At 40.9% G+C, this 14,638-nt stretch overlaps 1 long non-coding RNA gene across 2 annotated transcripts in view; it reads right to left on the reverse strand.

Annotated features, from left to right (window-relative positions):
* Window positions 1–124: 124 nt before the first annotated feature.
* LOC121664764 overlaps window positions 125–14,638 on the reverse strand; it is a 57,043-nt gene continuing 42,529 nt past the window's right edge. For both annotated transcript variants that reach the window (XR_006016115.1, XR_006016114.1), the window contains 2 exons: window positions 3,434–3,612; window positions 125–1,597 (listed from right to left, as the gene is read on the reverse strand). This is a non-coding gene — a long non-coding RNA (uncharacterized LOC121664764). The remainder of the gene's footprint in view (window positions 1,598–3,433; window positions 3,613–14,638) is intronic.

Genomic DNA, 14,638 nt, shown 5'->3' on the forward strand with positions numbered 1-14,638 from the left:
TCTCAGAGTATATATATATATTTCTAAATTTGGCCAAACCGGAACAAGTAGTCCGTCAGGAACATGCTAACAGAGGAAGAAGATTCTACAAACTTAAAGAAAAAGAACAATTATGACATTTCAGTAGACTAAGAAATTGTCATATATTACTGGTGCGATAATGTGTATCTGAAACAAAACCTCCTATCTGTTACAGGTTTATGCACTAAAAGCTGTGTGAACAGGCTGTTGTAAAGGGAAGCATTTTCCCTATTTTCTACAGGTAGCTGTTTATTTGGTTTGGTATTTTAGCCCAGCTCCCAGAGGGGAAGAAAAATGAAATTATTTCATCCACATTGTGAAATCTTACAAGGGTCCTGATGTCATGCTGTGAAAATGAAAGTTTTAGACATGGAAGGCAGTGAGGAGGAATTTTTTTCTCAGACTTCCTGGTGCTTCCAGGTCAGTGCCAAAAAATATACCATCTCTCAGGTTCAGGCTGGTGACTTCACACAGAGAATTTCCCTGAGAATCAGAAAAGAAGTGCCAGAATAAAATGGAAGATACTGAGATATAGATAGATAGATAGATAGATAGATAGATAGATAGATAGATAGATATACCCCATTGTCTCCATGCGTAAGTTTACAACACTTCTCTGGAGGCAAGGGGTGGACAGGGAGAGGGGAGGAGGGCACAAGCAAACCAGGGAAAAATAAAAAAGAAGGAGAAACAGATCCAGACCACCAGAATCTATTTTCAACCATATGTGCAGTAACAGGTCTGGCTGAAACACGTGTAGGAAAACCTGCTGCAGAAATCATATCATGTTCAGGGTTAGATGTCAAGTTTTCTTAGCCAGGGATTAAAAAATGTTTGTTTCCAAATAAGTTTATCCTGCACACTGTCAGGAAATAGTTTAACGACAGCTGTCACTCAGCCCTGTTTCTTTTGCCATGAAGTAAACAGTAGCGCTACTGGGAACACTGAGAGTGGCCACTGGTTTCTGTGTTATCTGCTGGAACTTGTTCCTGGTGCTTACCCAGCTCTACCTGATTGACTGCAAGCTTGAATAAGAGCTAGCACTAAGAATAGCTCTAATCACTGCTCAAACATCTCCCTCTGCAGGCAAACCAACACTGATACAGTTGGTATGATTCTACTTCAAACTTCCATAAATGTCCTCTGTTTTTGGGGTACTTACAATGTTTTTATTTGGTTGCATGGTAAAGCAGAAAATCTGTGCAGTTACCTGTGGAAATAGCATGCTGAACACACTATGCAAAATAGCTTTGCCATAATTGTAAAGCTTGAAAAAACATGGATCATCCTCTGCTTCACCAAAAGATGGGAATGTGTATTTTGACTGGTAGGTCGATTTATATTGTTTTGTATTGACAGTGCAGTCTAGAGGTGGAAGAGAGAGAAAGAGGGATGGAAGTATATATATGGAGAAGACTTACACTGAACAACGTACAATGCAAACTAAAAGAAACCTGCGAAAACAACAGTGTCTTAAGGAAGGAAAAGGAATCTGAGCCAAAATGTGACTGCTCAATGGGAGAGACTGAAGCAATCAGTGCTTCTTTTTTGCTTGCAGAGGGCCTCTGTCACCTGCCTGTGAAAACACAAACAAAGCAGATTAATAGGCAGACAGTGTGCAGAACTGACTGTGGCTGAACCTTAAAAATATGTCAGTGAGATAACCGACAAGTTCATGCTTTGATAGCACAACAGTGTTACCCTGAAGCTCTGGGCTGTCTGGCTGCACCAGGACAGAGAAGAGCAGGGAGGTCTCCCCATGGTTCCTTGTGCCCCGCAGCCAGGAAGGTTTCGTTTGCTCACAGTTTCCTCACACCACATTCCAAACAGAGACATGGGATTTTCCCCTCTGCACGGCCAAGAATCACACTACTGATTACAGGACTAAGGCAAGCCCAGGGCTGAGGCACTCCCCAGCCACCACTCATGTGCCTCACAGAGCAGAAACACAGACTCTGGGGCAGGCATGTGCTCTGCTGAACTGAAGCCTGAGCTGATGGCCCAGGAATGGTGGTACAAGAAATGTTTCTTACATCCAAAGGTTCCAGACGTGGCTAGAAATGACCCAAAAAAAAGCTGGTGTAACAGAAGTGCAAAGGGTCTTTTTTTGTGATCATCTCCAGGCTTTCTACCTCAAATACTCCTGAAAAATTTGCCCTTCCAGTTATCTGAAGTGGAATTTAATATTCATACAAGTGGTATTTTGTTAAGAAAAAAGCCACCCATAACATTCTATAATTAATATTGACATTTTTCATATTTTATCTTGGTTTCATTGAGCCTGCTTTATTTCTTCATCAAAAATACCATTTCACATTTTGTCTTTCATTCTGCATTTTAACTTCACCAGGAATAATCAACAGCAAGTGTCAGTAATTCCGCCTTTTCTTCTGGGACCCCACCTCCCCTGGTTTTCTTTAGGTTATACTCCAATAGTGATAAAAATAATTTCATCCCTTGTTTAATAAAGTTATGTATTACAGATACAAAACTAGCCACCACGGAGAAGTGTTATTATGTCAAAATTTTAATTGAAGCCTTTGAGAATTATGAGTGAGTACTTAACAATGTCTTGCAAGAAAGCTATAAAAGTTTGATACAGTCTTTAATTTTGAACTCTTTTTTTTTTCCCCAATAAGCTTTGTTTGTGTTTTTATATATTTAGGTGTTTTTAATGTATAAAAGAACAATGTATAAAAGAACAAATGTCAGGATTAGCAATAGTAAAGTATACCTTGACATTTTCAAGGCTTTTGACATCCAGAACACTTGCAAACAATCTGAAAATGAGGACGGGCTGAGTGACCCATAGGGTGGGCTGAGGAACTTTAAGGAATGCTCAGGAAAAATTCACAGCCTGGCTGGCAACAAGTCAGGTGTGACGTTTCTCAGAGGAGAAGGAGGCTCCTGGAACTAAGCACCTCCCCAGTGACCTGGGCAGTGGGACACAGTGCACCCTCAGCAAGTCTGGGGAGGGCAGCAGCGGGTGCTGGCAGTGCCCCACAGCGTGCAGGCTGGCTGGGCTGCACTGGCAGACTGAGGGAAGGGGTGATCCCCCTGCTCAGTGCTCCTGAAACTCCCACCAGAGTACTGTTCCTCCTGTAATCACCCAGGCATTAATAGAGCTCATCAAAACATGAGCAATTTTGAAGAAGTAAAATACTGAGGGTTCAAGCTGAGTTCTCAAACCAAGCTCAAGAGTAACTTTGGACACTAACCAACTAAGAAAAAATGACTGAAGAGTCAAATGAGAAAAAATGAGGCAGGATTATTTTTTATAGTAACTCCCTCGCCTCTATCTGTTTTGCAGTTTTTCAGTCTGTGTGTAAATCCTCTTGCAGTAACAAAAATGATGTGATAACGAGGTAGTATTAACCTCTTGATAAGCTGAATGTCGGAGGTGAGAACACACCTTGGAAATATCAGGCAGATGATACCAGCGATGTGGATGGAGAAGGAAATGCTGTCAGCAAAGCTTCATGTTTTGATCCACTGAGTGCACGTACAACATAGGCTCCTGCTCTTATCTTGAGGAAGCTTTTTCTTCCTATGTCTCTCACTTGTTCAAGAGGTGAAAGTAAGCTGGTCTGCCTGAAAACAAGAAGAAAAGGATAGCAGTCCAAGTTTTCTGGTGGCAACAAACCCTCTAGTCTAGCCATGTTCTGCAGTGCCCCTCTTGCAGTTTGTTCCCCCAAAGGCCTTTCCTGAGGCTCCTGTGCTCCCCTCCTCCTGCATGCCAGACCAGTGCTCCTCCTGTGTGTTCACATCAGCAGCAGAGCCAGCTCACACATTCCTGCTGAGCTGCCCATTCCTGCGCTTCACATGTATAAGGCCACCTGACAGATCAGATGCGTGAAATGATGGGGGCTCTTCAAAACCTTGTCTGGAAATCCTAATTCCACCAATGTACTTGATGAATGCACTCATTTCTATTTAATTACACTTTGAACAAATAAGATCAAGGGTATGTAATAATAGTTTTATCAGACCCATACAGCTCTGAAAAATTATCTTTGATTATCACGGAAATAATTTCTTCTACAAAAGTACACAGAATAATATTTCACAGTCTGTTCTCCATGTACACTGGTGTGCTGCTTTCTTTCAAAGAGTTAAAAAAGAAGAATTATATCATGCAGCATAGGATAAGATGTTTCAGTTGAATAATCTTTTTGGCAAAAATGCAGATTTGGGTACAACTATAACTGTTTGCAGACAGGGACATGATTAGTTGATTAGCTTCAACTGAAACAGCCCGAAGAGAGGGAAAATGTCAATAAATGTTTTCATTTTTCATTTTAAAAATAACTTTGATTAGAAATGTTTCTGGATATAACACTGGATTTAAAAAAATGCAAACAAAAAACTCCTAAGGTAATAATATTTTTACGTCTTTGTCAGTTCAACAACATAAGAATATATGTTTAATTTTAATCACAGACAAGATTTAAAATGAGAGTTCACCCACAAACTAAAATGACTCCTAGAAAACCAGTTGCAAGGCGACACACTAGAGGAATCTCCCACAGCCTCAAGAACATCAGTTGCTTGAGATTTAAGCCTGCTTATATATTGAACCGTAAACTCTTATGAGTCTACTGCCAGCATTAAACAAAACTTGAGACAGAGCTACACTTCTGGTTAAGTAATCTCCCAGTTCAATACAGTCAGCTTCCATCTGGCTGCTGGGTATCTTAAAAGAAAACAGCTTGAGATTTGGCCTTGCACAACAGGACTGAAATTTAAATAGCAGCTCCCTTTGGTGCTACTATTATATTCTATTAGGTTATGTGAATGTTTGCTCAGAAAATTAAACGTTATTATCTTTTTCTTCTCATGCAGACCAATTAGCAGTGGAGAACATTTAAAGAATTAATACTGAGTTATTTGCTTGCTCCTGAAGGAATGCTGAGTCACCTGTGGGGTTTTTGACTATCTCTTATTAGAAGCAATTATTTTAGCTTAAAAAAATGGATAAATAGATAATAAACTTCCAGGAGAACATTTTTCCAATGGAAAATATCTATTTATGTATGTCCAGATGTTTTGAATAGCGATTGCAAAGAAAACTCAGGAGACGGCTGCCAGCAAATTCCCTGGACCCCCCAGACACCTGCCTGTGAGGCTGCTGAGAGCCCTGCCCTCTGGGACTGATATATCTGCACTATATACCCTCAATATGGGAAACTGATTTTCCTAAGAAGCAAGATCACATTTTAACAGCTTTGCTTAATAGAGTGTTTCTCAGGCCACAACATACTTGTGATACAGTGGATCACTCTGACACTCTTCTCTGTGCCAAAAAGGTGGGTCTGGAGCATGGCTCGTACAGCTCACCCCACCAGGACACAGCTTTCAGCCAAAGCCACTTCACAGAGCAGCTGCCGGGTTCATCCTCTTATGCTGCCTGCCTTTAGCACCTTCATTATCTTATCAGTTTCAGCATCATATAGTTATCTAAAGGCACCTGTGGGAAAGAGACAGTCTTGGGAAAAGGGCATTATCCCTCCTTTCAGGTCTGACCTCAAGACTTTTTCCCAAGCCTCAACATTTGTTATGACACCAGTTTCAAACCTTTGCAATAACTCACTGTGATCGAGGAGGCAGAAGCCAGAGCTCACACTCTTCCCAGGGCCAGGAGGCTGGAAAGCCCTGCAAATCACCCTGCCATGCTCTCCACGTGGCAAAGGGCTTTCAAAACTCAGTGGGCCAGCATCTGTTGCTACGAAAAAGTAGAGGCCAGTTCTGCTGTGTGTGTGCAGGATGTGAACACTGCCACCGAGGGACACTCTGGAAGGGCACACAGGTGCACTGTGTGAGGTTGGGACAGCACCCGTGCCTAAGGGTGAATCCTGCACACACAGACACACCCAGGGGGAACTGGAAGTAATTTCTTCATCCCTCCACCAGGTCTTGCAGTGTCCCTGCCTGTTGTGTCGCTGTCTTGCATGATTATGGATGCTAGCACATGCTGGGAAATGTCAGAACTAAAGGAGGAAGTAGGCAGCCTCCAGCTTTACAAGAGAGGAAACAGACTCACTGAGCTCCTTTGGGGAAGGTCACACACAGAGAAATACGCTGTAGACAATAAAAGCAAAACAGGTCCAAGGAGCATATCTAGATTAAAGAGAGCAGTACACAAGAACTAGGATGATATTTGTATGACATTAACATGGATTTGATTCCATAGTGATATGGCATCATAGTGATGTCACCATCTCACATCACTACATAAAGTGAGAAAGTGTTTTTCATAATATTTATGCTAATCATTTGGCCATTGAACAATAAGTGTGTTGTGAGCTTCCTACAAACACTCTGCAGTAAATACGGGCAGCAAATACTGCCAGCAAATACTATTTCTTGGAAAACAGAGACGAATGGGTTACATGAAAGACACAGGCCAACGTCACGCCTTCAGCTGCCCTACAAAGGCAAAGTAACCTGGCAAGCTCCTGCATTTCAGCAACTGTAGAGCAAAAAAGGAATTTTTATTCCAATGTTACTTCTGGTAGAGCACAACATAAATGCTATAACCCAGGTTCTAGCCCTATTAATATTCCTGTTCATGGTTTTTTTTTTTACATACAAAGTGCTAAGAAATAGTCTGTAAGGCATGTTTTCCATTGCCTGCAACAAAGATAAACAAATCCTGCCACAATCCTCCACTCCAGGCTTGTGGTACTTGGGATGCTAATGGTTTCCCAGAAGCCTTTTCTGCTGACCTTCAGACTTCTAGAAAGAACTTCTAGAAAAAGTGCTTTGACCCCTGTTGGTGTTGCTTGATCACAGACAGACCCAACCTTTTATGCACCTCAGTCTCCAATTGCTCTTTAAATGTCCCATAAAATTCCAAAGAAAAGTAAACCTCACTTGAAAGTACCCACCAGACCCTCAGACAAAAAAATATTCTTTTCACTTTGTACATTCTCTCTAATATTTCCCAAAGCCTATACTGACTCAGTCTTAAAGTGGTTTTTAATGTTACACCACACTATTTTTTTTGAGACTTTTAACCTCCTCCTCCCTTGAAGGAATAAAATTTCCATTTCAGGTTTATGTCTTTGCTTTGATAGATAGCATGCAAGCAAGTAGTTCATGATGACACACTGGCCACACACTTGCTACCAGATAAACTGATTTTTCATTAAGGATTTTTAACTGCTTAGAACTTTGTCCAGCAAAAGCCATGGCAAACTGGAGGGAAATCTTATTCCTCATATGTGATGCCAACATTATGCAACTATTAGAGAAGAAAGACATTGATATTTTACTTAATCTTATGGACTCCTGGGAACTTTTGACTTTGAAGTATGACAAAAGACTTGGTATAAAACCAGTGTAATTGATTCTCCACAGGGAATATGAGGGAGCATATGGTCTCCTGTCTGTAAAACTGTTTTTGCTATATACACAGAATACACTATATACACCATAGTGTAGTCTCTGGTGCTGGTACTACAATTGCCCCAACACTGCCCTAGATCATTAGTCCAATGTGTCTTCCCTAAATGTCAGGGCAACAGCAAATACTCTTCCCCTCCTGCTGATTGCAATTATGTCTTTACACAAAAGCATAGAAGGGGAATTTCTATTCAGTATTTATAAAGGCCCTGTTATATAGGTGTACACAACAAACTGTGACTTATTACTCCTTTCTCTCTCTTTTTAAAAACAACTTTCTAACAGCTTTTTATGACAAGTTTGAAAAAACATACTTAAAATTATGCCTGAGCACCATATTCACAGCACGTTCTGAGGACATATACTGCCAGATGACATTATGAGACTGAGCATCCTTTTTACCATATGCAAACCCAGTGCTTCAGCCAAGGGTGGCTATTGCTAGTAACCAACAGACCTCATTTGTAATTTGTTGCCTCTGTTTCCACTGCTCATTTCTAGCAGTAACTGAATTTTGAGTCAGTCAGTCAATGCCTGTGAAAGAATCAATCATTGAATATGTTCATATGTCATAACTAAAATATGCTGGTAGTCTGAAATTTTTCACATGTGGGGATAAACTGCTTCACAGGTAGCATGGCAATGTTTATCCAAAAATTTTAAACACAGTCTACTGTGACCAAAACATAATTTTTTAGGTGAGGTTTTACAAAGAGTGCTTTAGAATGAGAACACAAAACCTCTTCCTTGGAGAGTATTTTCTGGTTTCATTTTAAGATTGAAACCAGTGGCTGTGAGAATCACAGTTGTCCAGGAGAATGGATATATCTGCTACAGTTGTCCAGTTCACAAACCAGCTTACAGGCAGCTCTCTGGAAAATAACATATCTCCCCACAAATGAGCAAAAAAATAGCCATTCTCCTTGAAATATTTGGTGGAGAAAATTTTCATGCCCTAAACTGGTATAGATTGCCTTAGCATGGAAATGCAGGGTGGCAGCTTGCACTATTTGGCAAGATGGGTCAAGCGGTGCATTATCACATGTTAGCTATAGAGACCTGCCCAGATCTGAGAGATCTGAGTACCCCCATCATGATCTACCCTGAAGAAATGGAGCTAGGCATTCCTGTTTTAATGTTTTCAATGTGAAAAGAAAATCAGGTGAGATGAGGTTTTGGGGTTTATTTTTTTTCAGAAGTGAAAGTTTTCTGTGGAATTTCCCAGGGGTTTTTGTTTGGTTGGGGTTTTTTGGTGGGTGGCAGGGCATATTTGGGGAGAGATTATTTCCAGAGAAAGTTTCCCTGCTTTGCTAACAAATTGTATCCAGTAATGTGCAATCTCACCACAGAGGTATCAACTTTAGAAAAGAATGTGTGAGGATATCATGGTGCTCAGCCATTTTAAGACTTCCACTATTACAAAGACATCCTAGTTATAAAAATGCATGTGCAGACACAGCCTCATATTTGCAACAGAGCCCACATCTAAAGGCAAAGCTCAGCCAAGAAGCACAAATACAAAAACAACCTGCATAATTTCAAATAATTCTACATTAAAGATCTGGTCTTATTTGCACCAGCATGAGTACACTGAAATCATATGTCAAGTGAGGAGATGCCGAGCCAGAGCAAAAGAATCCTTATGCCTTACAATAAATTATGTTATTGTGTTTAAATACTGTATCCTTCTGGTAGGCAATACACAAACAGAGTCAATTTTATGTGGGAGCGGCTGCTATTATAAGCTCTGATATATAGCAATCAGAGACTAACAGAGTCAGCTGACAGGCAGAACAGGTTTCAGTATGTTATTCCAGACCTTTCTACCACAAAATCAGCCATCTGAAATGAGAGAAAAATACAAAGAAACCAAGTTCTATTGAGCGATGTCAGCTGTCAATCCTGACACAAAACATGATCTCTGCATTATCTTTTGGAGCTTTTGCCAAAAGCCTGCAGACCCTACAGTCCTTCCAAAAGAGCATGGAAGAATCCATTTACCAAGTTTTAAGAATCTGCAGGATAAGGCTTCAGATTTCACCCAGAAAGATAGGCTTTAATGTGGGTGCCCATCCATGCTGAATACAGGTCACGTAGAGCAACACAGAGATTAGCAACCCATCAACTAGGCTATAATCTTGAGCAATCCCTGATTACAGAATACTTTGAAGATTTGGTACATCTTATTTTGCCATAGAGTGTTGCCCAAAGCTCCCAGTCATTTGGGCATAAAACCCTTGATCCACAGAATGTGGATTGAAAGCATATTCCCATGGACATAGTGGCCCAGGACAGGGGAAGCAATGCAATCTGAGCAGTGCTCCTGGCTGCTAATTTCTCATCGTGAGGATGGCCAAGTATCCACACTTGTGCTTGGGTTTGGATTGGAGATGTTTGCAACACAAACTGGCAGATGCAGGCCAGCTCCGCCCATGCTCCCAGCCTGAACAGGGTAATGTAACCGTGTCACCATCACACCAAGCCCAAGGTAATACATCCTGTCATTGCACTCCGTCTCTCTCAGCAGGCTTAATTACCTCAGCCTCAAGTACCATCCTGAAGTGGTCTGTGCTGGGTTCCTGTAATAATCAGTAGACACAAGCATCCATCACTTCCCAAACTCCATTTCTGCTGGTCCTCTTATGGCCGCACTTCATACTCACTCTGCATTTCCTGACCAGACAGCTAACACCAGCTTAGCATTCATCCCACAAGGCCTGTGTCCTCTATACAATTCATTCCAGCTCTCCTAGGCAGATCACCAGGCTACCTGGCAAAGCATCTGGGGAAGCTAGTTCCTGGGACAATGTGGACACACAGCAAAGGGAGAGCACTGCTGGTGACTGCCTCCCTCCCATGAGCTCTGAGGCATCTGATGAAGTCTTTGCTTCCCGCTGACCCCGGGGCCCATGACCTCTCTGTAGGCAGCTGGCAAAATGGAGAGAGGAACCAGGACATGTCAGCATGCAGAGCAACCTCTGAAGCATGGCAGTGCAAGGAAGATTAAATGTGTGAGGAAGAAGCTTTCCACTGGCAAAAGGGAAGGGGGAATTCCCCAAGGCATCTTTGCTTAGTCTTCAGCATAAGGCAGCAAGCAACAGGCTCAAGTGTTTTCCATTTCAGGATGTGTTTTACTTGCCTTCATTGCCATTTAGTTAACAATAAATCAGAGGTTAACTTTTTATGTGGCTTGAAGGAATAGGAAATTTAGTCTTCTTCCTACATGAACTTTATGTAATCAAATATTTGTAGTATTTGAAAGAAAGCCAAGGTAGCACACATATTCAGAGCCTGCTGTGCACAGCACATCAGCCTCATTCAAGGAGAAGCTAGAATGCAATAGTGCTATCCATGCTTTTCCTTTTTTCCAGATTTATAGAACAGAAGACTATTAAACCACACCCAAAGATCTAGAATGCTCATTTATAAAACACTAACCATAAAATTTCATTTAATTATCCTGTATTGAACTCGACAACATGCATCTGATTAAAACATAACTTTTCTAGCTGAAGCTTACCTCCTGTGAAAATGAACTGTCTTGTTTTGAAGGAATGAAACTGTCCGTTCTCCTCTTCCTCATTTACTCTATTGCCATTTGCTTTCCACAAAAAAACCATGCAATGTACAGGCAATTAAATATTAATTGTAGCTACTTAAAAAATTTATATCAAGTACTACTCAGCCCTCTTGTGCTAAATAGATTGCCTAGGTTTAGGCTGGTCACTGACAGACTGTCCTTTCAGCCCTCCAATGGCTTTTGTAGCCATTGTCATCATTGTCTTCAAATTTGTTCTGCATTTTAGGTGGACTGTGGAGGTGCATACTGTATTGAAGCATCAGTGCCCTTTCTCCCTTCCCTCCTTGTCTTTACTGCACTCCTGATTACAGCATCAGCCCCTCTTAGCCCACAACTGTGGTGACAGGGTATGGAAAGGGAGAGACTGGCCCCTACAACTTTTACAGACTTAACACTTTGGACTTCTCATTCAAGGTACATCCTTCGTTGCCTGGTTTGTCCTAGCAAACTGTCTGTATTCAGGCCTGCTGTGCTGAGACATCCTGACTCCTCTCTCCAGCTCTAATGTCCTCATCATTGATTAAAACCCTGCCAGACTTCATAACATAAAATCACAGTTATTTACAACATCAGAATATTTGCGCCTAGATCACTGACGAAAACACAGAATAGTTTAAGGTTTCATGATAATCTAGGACATGGTAGAAATAATTGCATTTGGTGAGGTCTCCCTTTTTGGGACAACTTTTATTTCATGTCACACTTGTTTTTATTCTGTGTTAATTTTAAGTTAGAATGTTATACAGCACTAATACTGTTACTGTTTTTGTATGCATTTTAATGAAACAGTCAAATTAGGTTTTCTTTCTACCAAATAATGGAGAATAATTCCTTTCTTCCAAAATTATACTGAATTTCATTAAATACATTCCCTATACTTTAATATCTTTATCACTGAATCCCCATATTTCTTCTTTTCTTTCTTTGCAAGGGATGGCAAGACAATAGACTAATAACTTACACAGGACATTACACTTGTCTTTTTCAAACATCAGTCCTCCCTCAGACTTCCAGTATATACTTGCTCAATTTTTACTCAGAGATGCATGACTTCTTCACAACTATAGAGAGTACTTTTCACCAGTCAAGCAAAGCCCATCCAAGCCAATTTTTCTTGTCCTAATTTATCCAGAACAGCTTATTTAAAACAAAGGAAAGAGAAGTAATTTTCCAACACACATTCTTCAGATATCCTCATGCCAATAAATTTTAAGGCAGTTTTCTACGTCTTCATGACCCGAATACATCATCCTGATTCTTTCCAAACAAAACAAAAACACCAAAAGCACAACACACAAGAGACAAGGAAAAATCATGCATGATTTCCATATTTTCTTCATAGATGCTGACTCTTCAGCACCTTGTAAAGTGAGCAAACTAATAAAGGGAAAAAACTCCACTGTGACAACAAATTATGATTCTCTTTCAGTTGAAACACAGACTCCACTGTGGTTAATTGAGCTGTGAAAATCAGAAGTGAATACAAACAAGTTCTCAAAAATTCAATCTCAAGTTTGGATTTACTATATACACTCCTTTTATTACCCTCTCTTTGCATGTCCATGGTTCTCACAGGGAGACATGCTCCTAATGGACCACAATTATTTATGCAGTTGAAAGTAGCAGTATGAAGAAATCATGATGCAAGTACTGTGAAGACATCCCATCTCCTTCCTCACCTATAATCCCAAAGTAGGGAGTCTAATGGTAATTGGGTCTTGAAACAGTCAACAGGTCTGTCAGAAAAGACTTTCCTTCATCGTTCAAATGTACAAACATCAAAGAAACACAGAAAAAAGCATTCCTTGGTATGACTGTGCAAACCTTTCATTCCTGAGCAAGCTTTTAGGTCAATCCAACCAAGAAAGAATATAAGGGGTTTGTTTGCATAAATTCTTGAGGAAAACAAACTTTGAACTCAGCACATAGTTCATTGGAAAAATATCTTTTCCACAGTTAAATGGGAGTAGTTCTTTACTAAAGCTACAAACTGAAAGCTGCTACAAAGTTGGGATGAAATTAGGACTTGTGGCTGGCATCAGCATTGTCCCAAGCCAAGTGTCTTCAACAGAAGAGAGGCTCTCTGAGGGCAATATTTAGATTCATTTTCTGTTCATTGTGTTACTAACCACAGACAAAGGTAAAACTGTAAGAAAGTTTAGGTCTAGTGTATCATGTTAAGCAAAGATGTTACTACAGCTACCCAGGTACCTCACCCACTACTGGAACCACACAATTATTACATCCAAAACATTTTAAGCATTGCATGGTAAAAACAGGAAAGAATTATAGAAGTTGACATTAATCCATATTGGGTTTTTTATTGCATGTATGGAGTAAGGTTTACTAATATTTAGGCCATAATCAGTTGCACTACTTCTGAAAAATCTGCAGTTAGTACCAGTACTTTTCTGTGAGATGCAATTCCTATGCAAAAAGCTATCTAGTACAATACACAGCACCAGACAATTTTTTTGTTGATCCAATAAGCCAGATAAGGATCTGAACACACCTTCACAGATGCAATTACTTCATGAGACAAGAGCAGATTAATTTTAAAACTCACTCTACCTGTACTATCTCAGGAGACCAAGCTCCATACAGGCCACTCCTCTGCCAATCCCCAAACAAAACAGTTTCGTGTTCTTTAATGCTCCCATCCTCTGCACTGAGGGTGCATGCAGCCTCTGCCAGCTGTTCACAGCCACGCAAGGGTTGGTCTACAAGGACAGCCCGTGCTCTGCCCCACGGGTCTGCCACACCACTGCAGCCCTTTTTTAACCCAGGAAACCCCAGCAGCACCACCCCAGGTGGTGGCAGCCCCTGGCATCCAGAGCACAATCTAGGGAGCCTCCCTGACATCAGCAGCCCCACAGGAGGCCTTTCACCCTGCGCAGTACTTCCATATCAACAGCTCCCACTACAGTCATGGACATGGAAGCCCCATATAGGCACCTCTGGAGTCTATATAGACCATCATCTGTAATCACATCTCTAAACCAAACCACAGCCACATGTTGCTGAATTGGTGCAAACTCACTTTTGCGGACACAAACCTATTCCAAAGCATCTAGAGGGGGAACTTTTTCCCCAAACACCTTGCCAGGTCAGGCACGATCCCAGGGGAGCAAACAGGCAGCACACACTGTGTTATCCACACTTTCTAATGCAATGACAAGGATGTTGGTCTGTTGCAGACCGGTCTGGCTGTCAGGTGCTCTGAAGCACACAGGTTAGTGCACACAAATAGTGAACTCCTGCCACTCCCCAAACTGCTGTGAAACCACAGCCTTGTTCCTTACTGCAGATCCACAACTTCTAAAGCCAGTGTTCCTCCTGATTCCTCTCATTCCTCTACTGAGATCAAAATTTCAATGAGAGTCAATGCAGAAAGAATTTTTACCATTAATGGTAAATTTTGCATATCATGTAGTCTAACAGTTATGTGTAACATCTCTAAATTGTCATTTGAAAATACAAAAGAACAGAAATTTACTGCCGTTCTTCCAATGGCTAGATTAATTCTACTTTTTTTGACAGCAAAAATTTGTGAAAGGGGAAAAAAAAGGACAGGTGCTGAAAAAAATTGCTTACAGGTGGCTGCTCTTATTCTCCACCCCAAAATGGGAAAAA

The sequence above is a fragment of the Corvus kubaryi genome, unplaced genomic scaffold (assembly GCF_017639235.1).
Source record: "Corvus kubaryi isolate FWS band 111438036 unplaced genomic scaffold, C.kubaryi_AGA036_p1.0 37308, whole genome shotgun sequence".
NCBI lineage: Eukaryota > Metazoa > Chordata > Aves > Passeriformes > Corvidae > Corvus > Corvus kubaryi.